Source organism: Malania oleifera, chromosome 7 (genome assembly GCF_029873635.1).
Source record: "Malania oleifera isolate guangnan ecotype guangnan chromosome 7, ASM2987363v1, whole genome shotgun sequence".
NCBI classification, from domain to species: domain Eukaryota; kingdom Viridiplantae; phylum Streptophyta; class Magnoliopsida; order Santalales; family Ximeniaceae; genus Malania; species Malania oleifera.
The window spans coordinates 83,207,521-83,223,805 of record NC_080423.1 but is presented as its reverse complement, the minus strand read 5'-3'; positions in this window follow the sequence as shown (position 1 = coordinate 83,223,805).

Here is a 16,285-nt window from a genome sequence, read left to right as displayed (position 1 = left end):
TATTATTATTATTACCTTATTATTATTATTATTATTTTTGTTTCCTTATAACCATAGTGGTAGTATATCTTATTTCCAAAAAAGAGAAAATACCAAAAGTTGAAAAAGGAAATATTGCTAGGGTTCTTTTTCAAAAAAATTTTATAAGAAGGGGGATCCGGCGCTGCACAGTGAGGAGGCGGCAGAAACACAAAAAAAAAAAGGGGCCGGAGAGGCCAAAGGGCATAGCGCACAGCCAATAAAAAAAAATTCTGGATTGTTTCTTGTGGCTTCTTCTTTCCCGTGAACCCTAGCCGCCTCTCACCTCTCTTCCATCTATCATAGCACACACGACTCCCAGCCACCATAGCAGCTCTTCGCTGCTCCCAGCAAGATCCGGCAACACGACAACAGCCCTGCAACTCTCCCTGCAGCGAACTCCCCTACTCCTTCTCTGGCTCACGGTCCACCATCTCCTATCCATAAGCATCCCCTGCACCGCCGTCCACCATCGTCTCTCCCAGCTTCACCAGCCTGCTGGCTCTGGCCACAAGGCAGCAGCTGCAGCACACCAGGAAGGCTTCAACTCCAGCAGCCATCTCCGGTGGGCAGCAGCAGAGACCCGCACACAGCACACACACTGCACGCACACACTCTGCACACACACTGCACAGCACACACACACACAGCACACACACTGCACGCACACACTCTGCACACACACACACACTGCACGCACACACTGCACACATACACACAGCACACACACTGCATGCACACACTCTGCACACACACTGCACAGCACACACACAGCACACACACTGCACGCACACACTCTGCACACACACACTGCACGCACACACACTGCACACACACACACAGAGCACACACACTGCACACAACACACAAACAGCACACACATCACACACACAACACACATAGCACACCCACTTGCTCTTTGCAATACATATATATACATATATATACATTTTTTTTGTTGTATTTATTATTATTACGTTTATATTATATATAGTATTATCATGTTTAGTTTATGTATTATGGTGGTTTAGTATCTTAGTTTTCATTATATATATATTATTGTTGTTATCTTGATTATTATTGTGGTTATCCTTTTTTGTTCTTTTTATTATGTTTAGTTTATTGTGTGATGCTTATATTTGTTATTATGTGTTGGTATTATGTTTATATTTATCATTACGTTCATACTTACTATTGTGTTTTTCTTTATTATTATAGTATTAATTGTGTTTATATTTATTATTATGTTTACATTTACTATTATGTTTATGTTATTATTACGTTTACATCCATTATCATGTGTAGTTTATTGTTATGATTCTTTTTATTATTGTATATTATGGTAGTTTATTGTTATGATTCTTTTTATTATTATATATTATGGTAGTGTAGAGTTACGTATTGTGTTATTATGTTAGTTTAGCATTTTAGTTTATTATTGTATTATTATCTTTATTTTGGTGTATTATGTTTGTATTTACTATCATTTTTAGTTTATTATTAGGGTATCATTATTATGTAGGAAGGTAGTTTACTATTATGGTATTTTATTAATTACTATGGTAGATTGTTATTATGTAATTATTATTAGTGTTTATGGTAGTTTCTCATTATGGTAGTGTATATGTATATATATGATATTATGGTATTTCAGTATTATTATGTTTATACTCAGTACTATATATTATATTATTTTTAGTATTTTAGTACATTACGGTATTTTTATTATGGTATGTTTAGTATTATACATTATTATATTAGTTCATTCTTATAGTAGTTTATTATGTAGTTTATTGTTATGATATTTTATTATGTATTATCTATTATTATTATTATATTGTTATGAAGTTTTACGACATATATTAGTATGATGTTATTATGATATTATATAGTATTGCATTGTATTATTAATATAATATTATTAGTACAAGGTCGTATTTATATTGTTTTCAGTGTTGTTACTATTATTTCTGTTTTATTATTACTAATATTAAATATGTTTAGTATTTTTATTTCTTTGGTATATTTATATTTTGTGTTGCTTATTAGGGTATTTATTTTTATTATTATTTTTTTTTTCATGTGTGTATATCCCTATGATTTTATTGCGGGGGTATGAGCCTTCGGGCTTCACGTACCTTAAGCTCTGAGAGAATATATATTTGTACATATTTATTTATTTATTCATTTTTCATGTGTGTTTATTAATTCATAAAAGGAGTAGTTTAAAGACTTATTAGATTAACTTAGGGATAATTTAAAATTAATTAGGTACCGTTCGTAAGAACGGGCGCGTAGGGGGTGCTCGTACCTTCCCCTCGCGTAACCGAACTCCCGACCCCAACTCTGGTAATGTAGACCGATTCTACCCCTAACGGGGTAGTAATCATGTGTTCTAACCGCACTAAAGGTTAGTGGCGACTCCGACATTCCATGTTTTCCCATGAAAATATTAAAATTGATTTTAATTCCTCCGCCCGGGGCACACGCGCGCCCGGGACGCCGCGACACATACCTTTTCATATACAGGGGTATAACCAAATTTCATGTGAGCTTGTTCATATTCAATGCACACAACTCCGAAGCACGTCACTTATGCAAGTTTCATCATTTATAGCGCAATTAAGAATAGTATACTCACATGAAGTTAACCAGCGGTATAATTCAGAGTTAATGTGGTCATATAAATTTGAGTGTAAACAGATGAAATCTTGAGGAATGTGTGATGTGCATGACTCGTTACACCTAGGATACCAGTAGGAACCTACAGAACGGTCATTTTTGACTTGGCCTAACTGGTATACCCTAAAAAACACTAAAAAAAATGGGTTCGCTCGTCATATGTGAGGAGGAGTGTCGCGATCAAACATCACACATATTGTAAGGAACAAATGCTAAGTATATGGAGTGGACTAGTCTAAAAAGGATCTAACCTATTGATAAGGTATCGGGTCCTTCACCCTAACATCTTCTCACCTACTCGCCATGTCCAACCGAGACCACCCTAGATCAAATTATTCAAAAACTTGATGTGAATACATCTGGGGCATTAAACGGTTAAAGAATCTTCATACATGGAGAACATGTGTCATGTCCTTGACTTTTTTTTTTTTTTTTTTGTAGTATTTATATGGAGCATGCATTAGAATTTCATTTCATGTGCATTCCTATTTCTTATTTTTTCTTTTGCTCATTTTTCGACTTGTGTCTTTTCTTGGTCAATTAGGACAATCATTACACTTCTTTCATTATCTTCATACTAACAATGGAAATTAACTTGAATAGTGGTCCATGCACTAAGTTTATCTCCAGGGGTGGTTCAACCTTCACATCTTGAGTAGGCTACAAGATTCAGGTTTCTATCTCCCCACTAGATGTCACCTCTAGGCTAGCAAGTCAAAAACAAAGACTAGTGTACAAAGAATCGTCCAGAGAAAGGAGAACTGAGTTTCGTGAACTCTAATTTGATGTTAACACTCAAAAGGATGCAAAATAGCTACTCAAGGATATCTCACAAGGTGTCATAGTCGCCATGAGTGTTCCCTCAGTGCTCACAAGGAACCCTAAGTGCAATGAATCATGTGAATGTGTCTATTTAGCCTCATGAGATGCCTTGTAAATACAAGAGTTTATATAGCTAGATTAACACGAGTGTACTACCAATCAATTCTTCATGGAGTTATAAAGTCATATAAAGAGAAACTACACATAAATGGCTCAATTGTGTAATTCTTAAGTTATATGCAAGTATGTGAAGGGTATAAGTCATTATTAATCACGACATAAGTCAGTGTAATTCCTCAATATTATTTATTTCTTTTTCTTTTTTTTTTCAAAATATAATATAAAACACAGCACGTATACGTGCACAGTATCACATGCAAATGCTCACCCCCACCAACTAAGGTGGAACATTGTCCTCAATGTGAAAGCATATGGGAAATAGAAAAACTGTGCACAGGTGAACAAACTAATAGAAAATCACTACCAACTAATGTGACAGAAAAAGAAAAGAAAGATGCAAATAAAAACAAATAAAACGAAAATAAAAAATGAAAAAGAAAAAAAGTAAGATAGAAAGGTTAGAGGACTCCCTTAGGGTCTTGTAGAAGCAAAACCTCTTTATTTGGATCAAATGGAGTCATGAACGGCTTTAGATGCTGTCTATTGACTGTGAAGCAGTTGCCACTCTTTGAATCTACAATCTCTATTGCGCCATGAGAATGAACTTTTTCAACGATGTATGAGCCACCCGACCGGGACTTTAGTTTCTCAGGAAACACATGCAATCTGGAGTCATAGAGAAGCACTTACTAAGAAAGGAAAATTTGTTTGTCTTTGATTTTCCTGTCATGTAGCAACTTCATCCACTCCTTGGCTAAGTGAGCATTGCTGTAAGCTTCCCTCTTAGACTCTTCAAGCTCACATACCTGCAATTTGCTTAAACCCTTGGCATCATTAAGTGAAAATTTAATCCGTTTTGTAGCCCATAAAGCATGATGCTGAATTTCAACACATAAATGACATGCCTTACCGTAAACTAACCTATAGGGAGATATTCCTAAGTTTTTCTTGAAAGCCGTTCAGTAGGCCCAGAGTGCATCAACAAGTTTTTCTGACTAGTCCTTTCGATTAGGAAACACGGTTTTCCCAAGTATAATTTTGATCTCTCTATTGGCCAACTTAGCTTGACCATTAATCTGAGGTTGGTAGGGAGTAGAGACTTTATGGGTCACGCCATACTTTTGCATGAGTTTTTCAAAAGGTTTGTTATAAAAATGCAACCCTCCATCGCTAATGATCGCCTTGGGCATGTCAAAACGTGCAAATAACTCCTTGACAAAAAGGATGACAACGTTGTGGTCATTTGTTCTACAAGGTATAGCTTCCACCCATTTTGAAACACAATCCACAACAACTAAAATGTAAGAATGTCTAGTAAAGTTTGGGAATGGTCCCATAAAGTCAATGCCCCAACAGTTAAAAATTTCAAGAGTCAAAATGAGAGACATAGACATTTCATTTTTCAAGAGTCAAAATGGGAGACATTAACATTTCATTCTTTGTTGTAATCTTCCCTAATTTCTGACAAACCTCATAGGTTTAACAAAAATTCTCGACATCTTTGAACATAGTAGGCAAGTAGAGTCCACTTTGTAAAATTTTTGAAATGGTTTTCTTTGCGGCAAAGTGACCTCCACATGCTTCACTATGACAAAAATGCATCACAGAAGTGAATTCATCATCAGACACACATCTACGAACCAACTAGTCAGAGCAGTATTTAAACAGATATGGATTTTCAAAATAATAATGTCATACCTCGGCAAGGAACTTACGCTTATCCTAAGTTAACCAATGTTCTGGCATTTGGTTGGTGACAAGGTAGTTCACAATATTAGCAAACCACGGAGCGCGTGACACTGCAAAAAGAAGCTCATCAGGAAAATCATCATTTAAGGGAGAGGGAGATACAGACGCATCAAGTAACTGTAACCGAGAGAGATGGTCAGTTACAACATTTTCCACACCCTTTTTATCTCGAATAGTATTGTCAAATTCTTAGAGAAGTAGAATCCATCTGATCAACCTGAGTTTAGCATCCTTTTTTGCTAATAAATATTTCAAAACAGAGTGATCAGTTAAAATAATAACAGGCAATCCAATGATATAAGAACGAAACTTTTCTAAGGCAAATACAATAGCTAACAATTTCTTCTTAGTGGTGGTATAATTTTTTTGAGCATCATTCAAAGTTCGACTCACATAATAAATGACAGACGACTTGTTATCAATTCTTTGATCTAGAATGGCACCAAGGGCGTAGTCACTAGCATCAGTCATGATTTCAAATGGCAAGTCCCACCGAGGAGGTTGCATGATAGGCATAATAGTCAAATGTTTCTTTAGTGTTTCAAAAGCCTGTTGACATTCATCAGTCCACAAGAATTTAGTCTCATTCTGCAATAAAAGTACATAATGGTTCAGTTGCTCTTTCCATCGTTAAGGTAGAATACATAGCGACAGGAAGTTGTTGTGCTCAAACACTATACATGAAACAACTGATGGATTTTAGATTAAGTTATGACACAATTCCTATATGATGCGACAATACGAGTGCAATAAACATCTTAAAGAATCTAATATGACATTCACAAACTAAACATATAGAAATAAGACATCATTTTCTTCGTAATCATGTGCAAAAAGGTAATGTGAGACTTGAGTTTGTATGCACAAATGAACAATGGGCAGACAAATTTAAGAAACCTCTTGCGGAGGATAGGTTTATCCAAATTAGGCATGAATTAGGCCTGATGCATAGTCGAGAGGTTGCTTAGAATTATATTAGATGACATAATTCAGGGGGAACAACGTCACTTAATATTCATAATTGATTAAAAATTTCAAATTCAGCTCATTTGTTCCCATTTGGTATCACATTTGTTCTCATTTGGTATTAAACTCATATCATGATAAGAGCATATTAACTTACACATGTTAATCCTCACATAATTTTTGAACTTTAGTGACCGTGTCTGCTTATCCATGTATATGAAAATTGCCACACTGTGTATGTTCACATTGCAATTTACATTTAACAACACAGCTTTCTGCATTAGCAAGGGGGAGAAGTAAATGGAATTAATATAGGAAGACACATTTCATAGTACAATTTTTTAAAATTCTAATGGTTGAATGAGTTTAAAAATTTAAGATTTAAAGGAGGAGAAGAATATCAGGTTATGTTCACTCATGTATTATTATACACCTTTTTGTTGATATCAAAAGGGGGAGAAGAATCAGGCTACTGTAAAAATGAGCAAAAATGGTTGGAAAAACTAATTGTGTATGAGCATGAGCATATTTCATTTGGAATGAGCATATTTCATTTGCTAAATATTTGTACATTATTTGAGGGGGAGCCTTGTTAGGCATAACCCATTCTATATTTTTGCTTGAGTATTTGTCATCATAAAAAAGGGGGAGTTGTTGACTCTATGAGTCTAATCCAGTTTTGATAATGAAAAATTACTTGGTATTTGATCTATGCATTGAGATTGTGAACAGGAACAATATTTAGAATGCACGGAAAACTAGAAAGTAATGGAAGCCATGAAGACTAAAGTATATAGATCTTGGCAAAATCCATGGAACTAAAAGAGTTGAAGAATGAAGATGCAAGCGGCAAGTTCAAGATCATCATGGGAATGGGTATTTAGAACTGAATGTATTTATGTATTTCATATGATTTAATTTGAAGCTTAAAATATACCCTAGATTGACCTTAGGACTCATGCATCTCATGAACATCTTTAGGTGATATTTATGGACTTAAAGATTTTTTAAAATCCCGGAAAACATTTTATAAAAGAGCAAAGAAAGGGAGTAAAAAAGATTTTTGAAACTAAAAAAAAAATTCAGAAAATGTTCTGTTCAGAAGACTGAACTCCCTGCCTAGAAGACTGAATTGTCAACTTCAGAAGACTGAAGTGTATGCTCAGTCGTCTGAAGATTCAACTTTAGAAGACCGAAATTTAAGCTCAGTCGTCTAAAGAATTTTTTCATAAGACCGAAGATTAAGTTTAGTCGTCTAAAGAATTATTGGAGAAACATAGAAACAGGTAGAAGCACACTAGAAAACTAAACCCTGACTTTAGTTGTCTGAACCTGTAACTTCAGAAGTCTGAACCCAAACTTTAGACGTCTAACCCTATGTCCAGGGTAATTTTTCGAAGCTCTAAGGAACTTTAGTCGTCTGAGTCCTAATCCTCAGTCATCTGAACCTGCGAGAAGAATAAAAAAAAAAAATCTTTAATGAGAGAACACGCGAGTTATTTCTACATCAAGTTGATCCAAAGGTTAGAAATCATCCTAAGGGCAAGGTTACCTATATAATCAACATCTAAACCCTAGTGCCCCCCCCCCCCCCTCCCTAAAAAAAAGAGAAAGAACGTTTGACATATGATTGAGTGTTTTGAACGATTAGCACAACTTGGGAGAGCATTGAACACACTGCTGAAATTATTGCTTGGGATTTCAAGGTTTATACTTCAAATTTAAGCTAAGGCTATATTGATCTTCAAAAGGCACTCTAGCAATTGTTGTGCATTCAACTTGGTATTGAGGTTTGGTAAATCGATTTGCTTGTTAATATTTATTCTCCAAGAGCTTTTCATCTCAAAATCCATTATTGAATATTAGTTAAGAGATTGATCTTGAGAGTGCTTATATTAAATTGTTTTGACAAGATCACTACTTGAGAAAAGTTTTGCCATTGGTTAAATATTTTTGATTCAAGTGTGTATTCAGTTAAAGACTTGATATTTTCGATATTACAAAACCACTTAATTAAATAACCTTAGAGTTCATAACTATATATATTATTGAGGGATATTTTCTGAAAAATATTATATTAGGTTTTTGATCTTTGGAACTCATATCATATATATATATATATATATATATATATATATATATATTTACATATTACAAAGATCGTATTGTTTTTGGATATTTGGAAGAAAACTTATTGATCTAGATCTTTATAATATTCAGGAATTTTTTTTAATAAAATCACGTTTGGTATTCGTGCATCTAGTAAGTTGAACTAGAACCTTAATTTCTCCAAAGCATTTACTTATATCATTATTTTGGGAAACTTCATAAATGGGAAATTGTGTAAAGCATATAATTCATATAATGATTACATCGTTACATACGTACTGAGCTTCAAGTTTCATTATATGGATATGTGTTAGGCTTTCAATTGTACTCACTAGCTTTGTTAGAAGTACTATTGAGTTGTTTTTCAAAATTGAAATTCTATATTGTAATCATGGTTTGGGTTTTTGATTACGCGCCGAAACTGCGTAATTAGACGTTTAACCCGAGTTTTACGGTTTATATTTTTAATTAAATGTCCAAAATTATCTAATATTTTAATAAAATGCCAAAATCATCATTCTTGAACTTTATTGCACTATTTATGAGAATTTGGTAATTTTTTGTCACAGGAAAATTCCCGGGAACCAAAACCGACACTTGTTCGTATTTCATGCATAACTTTTCCATCCGAGCTCCGATTGAGACGATTCAAATTTCTAGAGAAAGAGGAAAGGATCATATACAAATTTTGTGTTTTGAGTTTTATGAGATACGGGCTCCCAAAGAGCATAATTTGTGACAAACAGAGAACAAAAAAATACAACAATTCGGGTCAAGTTTGTTGGATCCGGGTCCTAGGGCAGCTTCTTTCCTCCATCCTATTTAATTCCCTTTTCTCCCCTGCGTAGGGTGTGCCTCCAGCACCCTTCTCTCTCCCTCAAACTCTCCCTCTTCCCTTCTCTTTCTCCCTTACTTTATTTTCTTTCTTTCTTGTTCTCTCCCTCTTTGTTGCTTTCTTTTCCTTTTATCCTCTTAGCTCCCTGCTCAGTCTTCTTCTTCTTCTTCTCTCCTTCTTCCTTTCTTGCTGTTTCTCTTGCCTTTCTTCTCCTCTCTGCTCTTCCTCTTTCCCTTGTTTCTCCATAGCTTCAGGCCTGCAAACCGTGAGCCATCACAACCACCACAGCAACACAGCAGCAGCCCCTGCACAGCAACCCCTGCACAGCAGCCCCTGCACTGCTGCACACGGCCAACAACATAGCAGCAGCACAGTCCCCTGTTCCAGCAGCTCTCCACTCTCCAGACCAGCAAATACAGTAGTCCCATGGAGACCCGAAACCACAGCATACCAGCAGCAATCTGCTGCCAACCCGAGGACATCCACAGCACAAACAACAGGCCCCTGCTCTCTCTCTCTTTCTCTCCTTTTATTGTAGTTGAATAATGTTTGTTTTTATTTATTTATTACAGATTATTGAAAAGTTAGAGTTTGGATACTTGCTAAGTAATTTTAATTTCTTTCTATTTACTTATCTTGTTTTTAATTCAAGTTGTTATTAGATTTAATTTAGTAGTTTTATTTATCATTTGTTTAATTTAAATACCGTTTAAAGTTTCCATTTTTAGTTGGTATGCTCTAGTGTTTTCTTAAGTAAATTAGGGTTTTTATTATTGTTATTTAATTCCGTCCGTGCTAGTTTTAGGACTTTAATTTGTGTTTTTATTTAAGTTTCCACAATCTTGAAAACCCGAATCTGAACCGAGTTCAGTGCATTTTTGTTTTCGATTGGACGAACGTGAAATTGAAATTAAAACGCATTCCCTGAGGAGACGATCTAACCCTTGAGCTTAATATTACACGACGTAACTCCTATACTTGGGATAGCTTCCGAGCTGCTCATTTTTCGAGTGAGTCAAGTTTTTGGCGCCGTTGCCGGGGAATGTCGGTCTTAGTCTCAAATTTGCGTTTTTTCCGTCATTTTTGTTAGTTTTATGAAAAAGGAAAAAAAAAAATAGAAAACAAAAACAGAAAAAAAATTTTGAGTTTTGAAAAATGGCTGCACCTACACCGCGTACGATAATGGAGTTTTTGCAGCTTGAATATGCCACTGCATCCTCTTCCACTATTTTGCCTTATGATGAGCTTAATTTCATGATGCAGCACGGGAGGACGTCACTGCTACCCGAGTTCTATGGGACGGAATCTGAGTGCCCATATCAGCACTTTGCAGAGTTTGAATTAACCTGCAACATGTTTTTCTCTCATACTAGAGCTGACGAATCTACTAGACTAAATTTATTTCTTGCTACTTTGCAGGATAGGGCACTGATTTGGTTTCATTCCTTGAGACCTCACTCTATCACTAATTGGACTGATATGGAGCGTGAATTTCTGCATGCATTTTGTCCCTCGCAGAAAACTCAAAACGAGACATTTCGGGCTTGCTGGGAGCGATTCAAGGATTTACTAAGCACTTGTCCACATCACAGGTTTGACTCATGGAGGTTAGCTGATTGTTTTTATACTGCTCTTACCCTTGATTGCAAGTGTTTTGTCCAGACTATGTCTAATGGAGAGCCCGTCAGCGAGGATCTAGATCACGTATTATCATTCTTTGATTACTTAGCTGACAATGTCCCACAGTGCAACACACGATGCACTCAGGCACCCATAACTGCACACCCTATCAGCACAATTTGTGGTGGAGATGTATACGAGCCACCAAACTGCCCAAACAACCCTCCGCCTCAATATCAGCCATAACAGATCTCTCCGAGCTGTACGTCGTCAGACCTTTTCGAGGATAGCATAACACAGATGGCGAACATGCTCCAACAATTCATGTAAACTCAAGTCGATCATAATAATGAATTGCGAGACACCATTAATGCGATAAGCACACAGTTGGACATCTTAGAAAACGGGGAAACACTCGCAGAACTTCAGCCTAGTTCTCAAGAGTACCAGCAACCGCACCAACAAATACACGATGTTTCTCTTGAGACAGCAGAGGCCACCACTACTTCGAGAAGCGAGAAAGAATTTCCCCAACCTGAGATGCTCATCGTCGAACAAATAATTGTCCCAACACCGGAAGTTATGGCTGAAATAGATGAATTCAAAGAAAAATTAGAGGAAACGAGCCCAAAAGTGGAGCAGTTAGTTAATGAGGAGACTGATACCCATACAAAGTACCAACCTATGGTATCTCATACTCCGAGTTCAGAAATCATGAAACCGTCACCCCTGCCTGAATCAGATGCTAAGGAGCCTAATGAGGAGGCAGACTCTTGCAGTGGTATGATGATATGTACACTCGATAAAGAGGGTGACCAATCTGGTGAGCATATAATTTTCAAAGAACCAGGTAAAACCTTTATTGTTAATGCTTCTGAAGAACTGCAGGTAATTATTCCAATCACTTTCTCTCAACCATTAATTCGTAAAGAAGCACATTTCCTGGAAACGATGTTGAATAAAGACCCTTTCTTGTCAAAATAAGAGGGTCGATCTACACATAAATTGTTTGGTATTTTGACACGCATTAATTTATCTGAGGTTGATTTTCGTGCAGGTATGAAGATTGATCCACTTTGGCGGCTTAAATTTGGAGACCCACAGATGCAATTTATAGACCTGCGGCCACCAGACGAAATTCCTCCAGAGCCTCCGCCAGACAATTGTGATGTTTTTCTTTTCGTTCTTGTCCTTTTATTTTATCTTATTTTATTTTTAGTTAGTTTTCAGGTTTATTTTCTCGTAGTTCAATCTTTGTTTTCCATTATTTCGCCACTCAGGTACGCCTTACTTTTCTCATGCACAGTATTTTCTATTTCCCCTATGCTTTCACATTGAGGACAATATTCCACTTTAGTTGGGGGGGATGAGCATTCGCATGTGACACTGTGCACGTACACGTACTGGGTTTTATATTTAAAAAAAAAACAAAAAAAACAAAAAAAAATAAAAAAATCAAAAAGAAAGAGAGATAAAGAAAGGAGGAGCACTGAGGAATTACATTGCATTATGTCATGCTTAATACTGACTCATACCTTTTGCATACTTGCATATAACTTATGAATGACACACTTGAGTCAATCATGCGTAGTTTCTCTTTATATGATTTTATGACTCCATGAAGAATCGATTGGTAGTACATTCGTGTTAATTTGACTATATAATTTCCTGTATTTACACGGCATCTCACGAAGCTGAATAAACACATTTATGTGATTCATTGCACTTAGGGTTTCCTGTGAGCACTAAGAGAGCACCCATGGAGACTATGACACCTTGTGAGATATCCTTGAGCTATTTATCGTCCTTTTGAGCATTAATATCAAATCAGAGTTCACAAACTCAATTCTATTTTTTTGGATAAATCCTTGTACACTAGTCTTTGTTTTGATTTGCTAGCCTAGAGGTGACACCTAGTGGGGAGATAGAAACCTAGGTCTTGTAGCCTACTCAAGATGTGAAGGCTGAGCCACCCTTAGAGATAGACTTAATTCATGAACTCCTATTCGAGCTCAATTTCCATTGATGGTATGAAGATTACAAAAGAAGTGTTATGATTGTCTTAATTGATCAAGAAAAGACAGAAAATGAAGAATGAGGAAAATAAAGAATAAGAAATACATATGCGCATGAAATGAAATGTCAATGCCAGCCCAAATACATATCACAAAAAGTCAAGGACGACACATATTTTTCCACGTATGAAGATGCTTCAACCTATTAATGCCTTAGATGTATTCACGACAAGTTTGTGAGTAAGTTGATCTAGGGTGGTCTCGGTTGGATATGACGAGTAGGTGAGAAGATGCTAGGGTGAAGGACCCGACACTTCATAGATAGGCTAGATCCTTTCCAGACTAGTCCACTCCATATAATTAGCGTTGTTCCTTTTTAATATGTGGGATGTTTGATCGCGACACTCCTCCTCATATATGATGAGTGAACCCATTTTCTTTGAGTGTTCTTGAGGGTATACCAGTTAGGCCGAGTCAAAGCGACCGTTCTGTAGGTGTCCACTGGTGTCCTAGGTGTACTGAGTCACACACATCACACACACCTCGAGAGTTTACCTGTTTATACTCAAACTTATATGATTGCATTAACTCTAAATGTGCCACTGATTAACTTCATGTGAGTATACTACTTTCAAATCACATATAAACGATGAAACTTGCATGAGTGACGTGCTTCGGAGTCGTGTGAATTGAATATGAACGAGCTAGTGTGAAATTTAGTTATGTTCTTGTATGTGAAATGGTATAGTTATATCGCATGCGCCTTGACTTCATGATTACTGGAGTATGTAATTGTAGATACCACCCTAAGATTCATTCACGTCATTTGCTAGAGACTAGCAAAACGTTAGTTGGGGGGTGTGATTATGCGCCGAAACTGCGTAATTGGACGTTTAACCCGAGTTTTACGATTTATATTTTTAATTAAATGTCCAAAATTGTCCAATATTTTAATAAAATGCCAAAATCATCATTCTTGAACTTTATTGCACTATTTATGAGAATTTGGTAATTTTTTGTCACAGGAAAATTCCCGGGAACCAAAACCGACACTTGTTCGTATTTCTTGCATAACTTTTCCATCCGAGCTCCGATTGAGACGATTCAAATTTCTAGAGAAAGAGGAAAGGATCATATACAAATTTTGTGTTTTGAGTTTTATGAGATACGGGCTCCCAAAGAGCATAATTTGTGACAAACAGAGAACAAAAAAATACAACAATTCGGGTCAAGTTTGTTGGATCCGGGTCCTAGGGCAGCTTCTTTCCTCCATCCTATTTAATTCCCTTTTCTCCCCTGCGTAGGGTGTGCCTCTAGCACCCTTCTCTCTCCCTCAAACTCTCCCTCTTCCCTTCTCTTTCTCCCTTACTTTATTTTCTTTCTTTCTTGTTCTCTCCCTCTTTGTTGCTTTCTTTTCCTTTTATCCTCTTAGCTCCCTGCTCAGTCTTCTTCTTCTTCTTCTCTCCTTCTTCCTTTCTTGCTGTTTCTCTTGCCTTTCTTCTCCTCTCTGCTCTTCCTCTTTCCCTTGTTTCTCCATAGCTTCAGGCCTGCAAACCGTGAGCCATCACAACCACCACAGCAACACAACAGCAGCCCCTGCACAGCAACCCCTGCACAGCAGCCCCTGCACTGCTGCACACGGCCAACAACATAGCAGCAGCACAGTCCCCTGTTCCAGCAGCTCTCCACTCTCCAGACCAGCAAATACAGTAGTCCCATGGAGACCCGAAACCACAGCATACCAGCAGCAATCTGCTGCCAACCCGAGGACATCCACAGCACAAACAACAGGCCCCTGCTCTCTCTCTCTTTCTCTCCTTTTATTGTAGTTGAATATTGTTTGTTTTTATTTATTTATTACAGATTATTGAAAAGTTAGAGTTTGGATACTTGCTAAGTAATTTTAATTTCTTTCTATTTACTTATCTTGTTTTTAATTCAAGTTGTTATTAGATTTAATTTAGTAGTTTTATTTATCATTTGTTTAATTTAAATACCGTTTTAATTTAGTTGATCTTTTCAAATTTAAATTTTTTTTGTCGAAACTTGTTTTAGTTTAGGGTCAAGTCATATTAAAGCTTTCATTTTTTTTGTGTTCAGTCTAGTTTAGGTTGTTAGGGATAATTTCTGTCTAAGTTCTTGGTTTCCCTTGAAGTTTGGTTTTGATTCAATTTCTTAATTTTGTTAAAGTTTGATTTTTACTGTTTGTGAGTGTGTTTTATTTTGATTGCATCTCTATTGTGTGTGTAATTCCTTATTTGTAGTTTCCATTTTTAATTAGTTCGTGTGTCGATGTTTCCTTAGGTAGATTAGAGTTTCTATTCTAGCGTGTTTTAATTCCTTATTTGTAGTTTCCATTTTTAATTAGTGCGTGTCCCAATGTTTCTTTAAGTAAACTAGGATTTCTATTCTTGTTTCTTTTATTTAGTACATGTTGGTTTTAGGGTTTTTAAATTACGTGTCATCTAATTCGGCAAAAGTAAAATTGAACAACTCTTGAAAAACCCGAATCTGAACTGAGTTCAGTACCTTTTTAATTTCGATTGGAAGAACGTAAAATCTGAGATTAAATGCATTCCCTGAGGAGACGATCTAGCCCTTGGGTTTAATATTACACGACGTAACTCCTATACTTGGGATAGCTTCCGAGCTGCTCATTTTTTGAGTGAGTCAGTTGTGGATTGGGTGAGGAGGAAGTTGTGCCTTTTGTAAGCAGCGGATGTAAGGGAAGCTCCGTCCTGGTTCAAGGAGCAAGGATTTAGTGGAATCCTTGAGTGGGTTGCTCAAGGCAAGGACGTAGGCAGGGTTGGCTGAACCTCATAAAAACTGTGTTTGGCTTCTTTCTTTCTTTACTCCTTTTATTTTCCGCAACACTTTTTATTTTCTATCTTGCATGTGTGTTTGTTGAACAACCCCACATGCACTTGACAATTAATCGGTAAAAAGAATTCATTGATATAATAATTTAAATTAGTCTCAAACCCCTACAAGAAATTTGTTAAATATAGAAATAGGGATTAAGTGGTAAATAATTTTAAAGATTTTTAAAAATACCCTATTCACCCCTCCTCTTGGGATTACAGTTGAATTAACATAATACACAAACCCACAACATATCCTCCAGTATTTGTATGGTCCTCTCCGTCTGTCCATCAATCTGAGGGTGAAATGTCGTACTAAATGTCAGTTGAGACCCCATAGCCCTTTGCAAACTCCTCCAAAATTGTGATGTAAATTGTGGATCTTGATCAGAGACGATGGACACAGGAACTCCATGCAATCTCACTATCTCCTGCATGTGCAGCTCCGCCAACCTACTCATGGAGTAGCTAACTCTGATGGGAAGAAA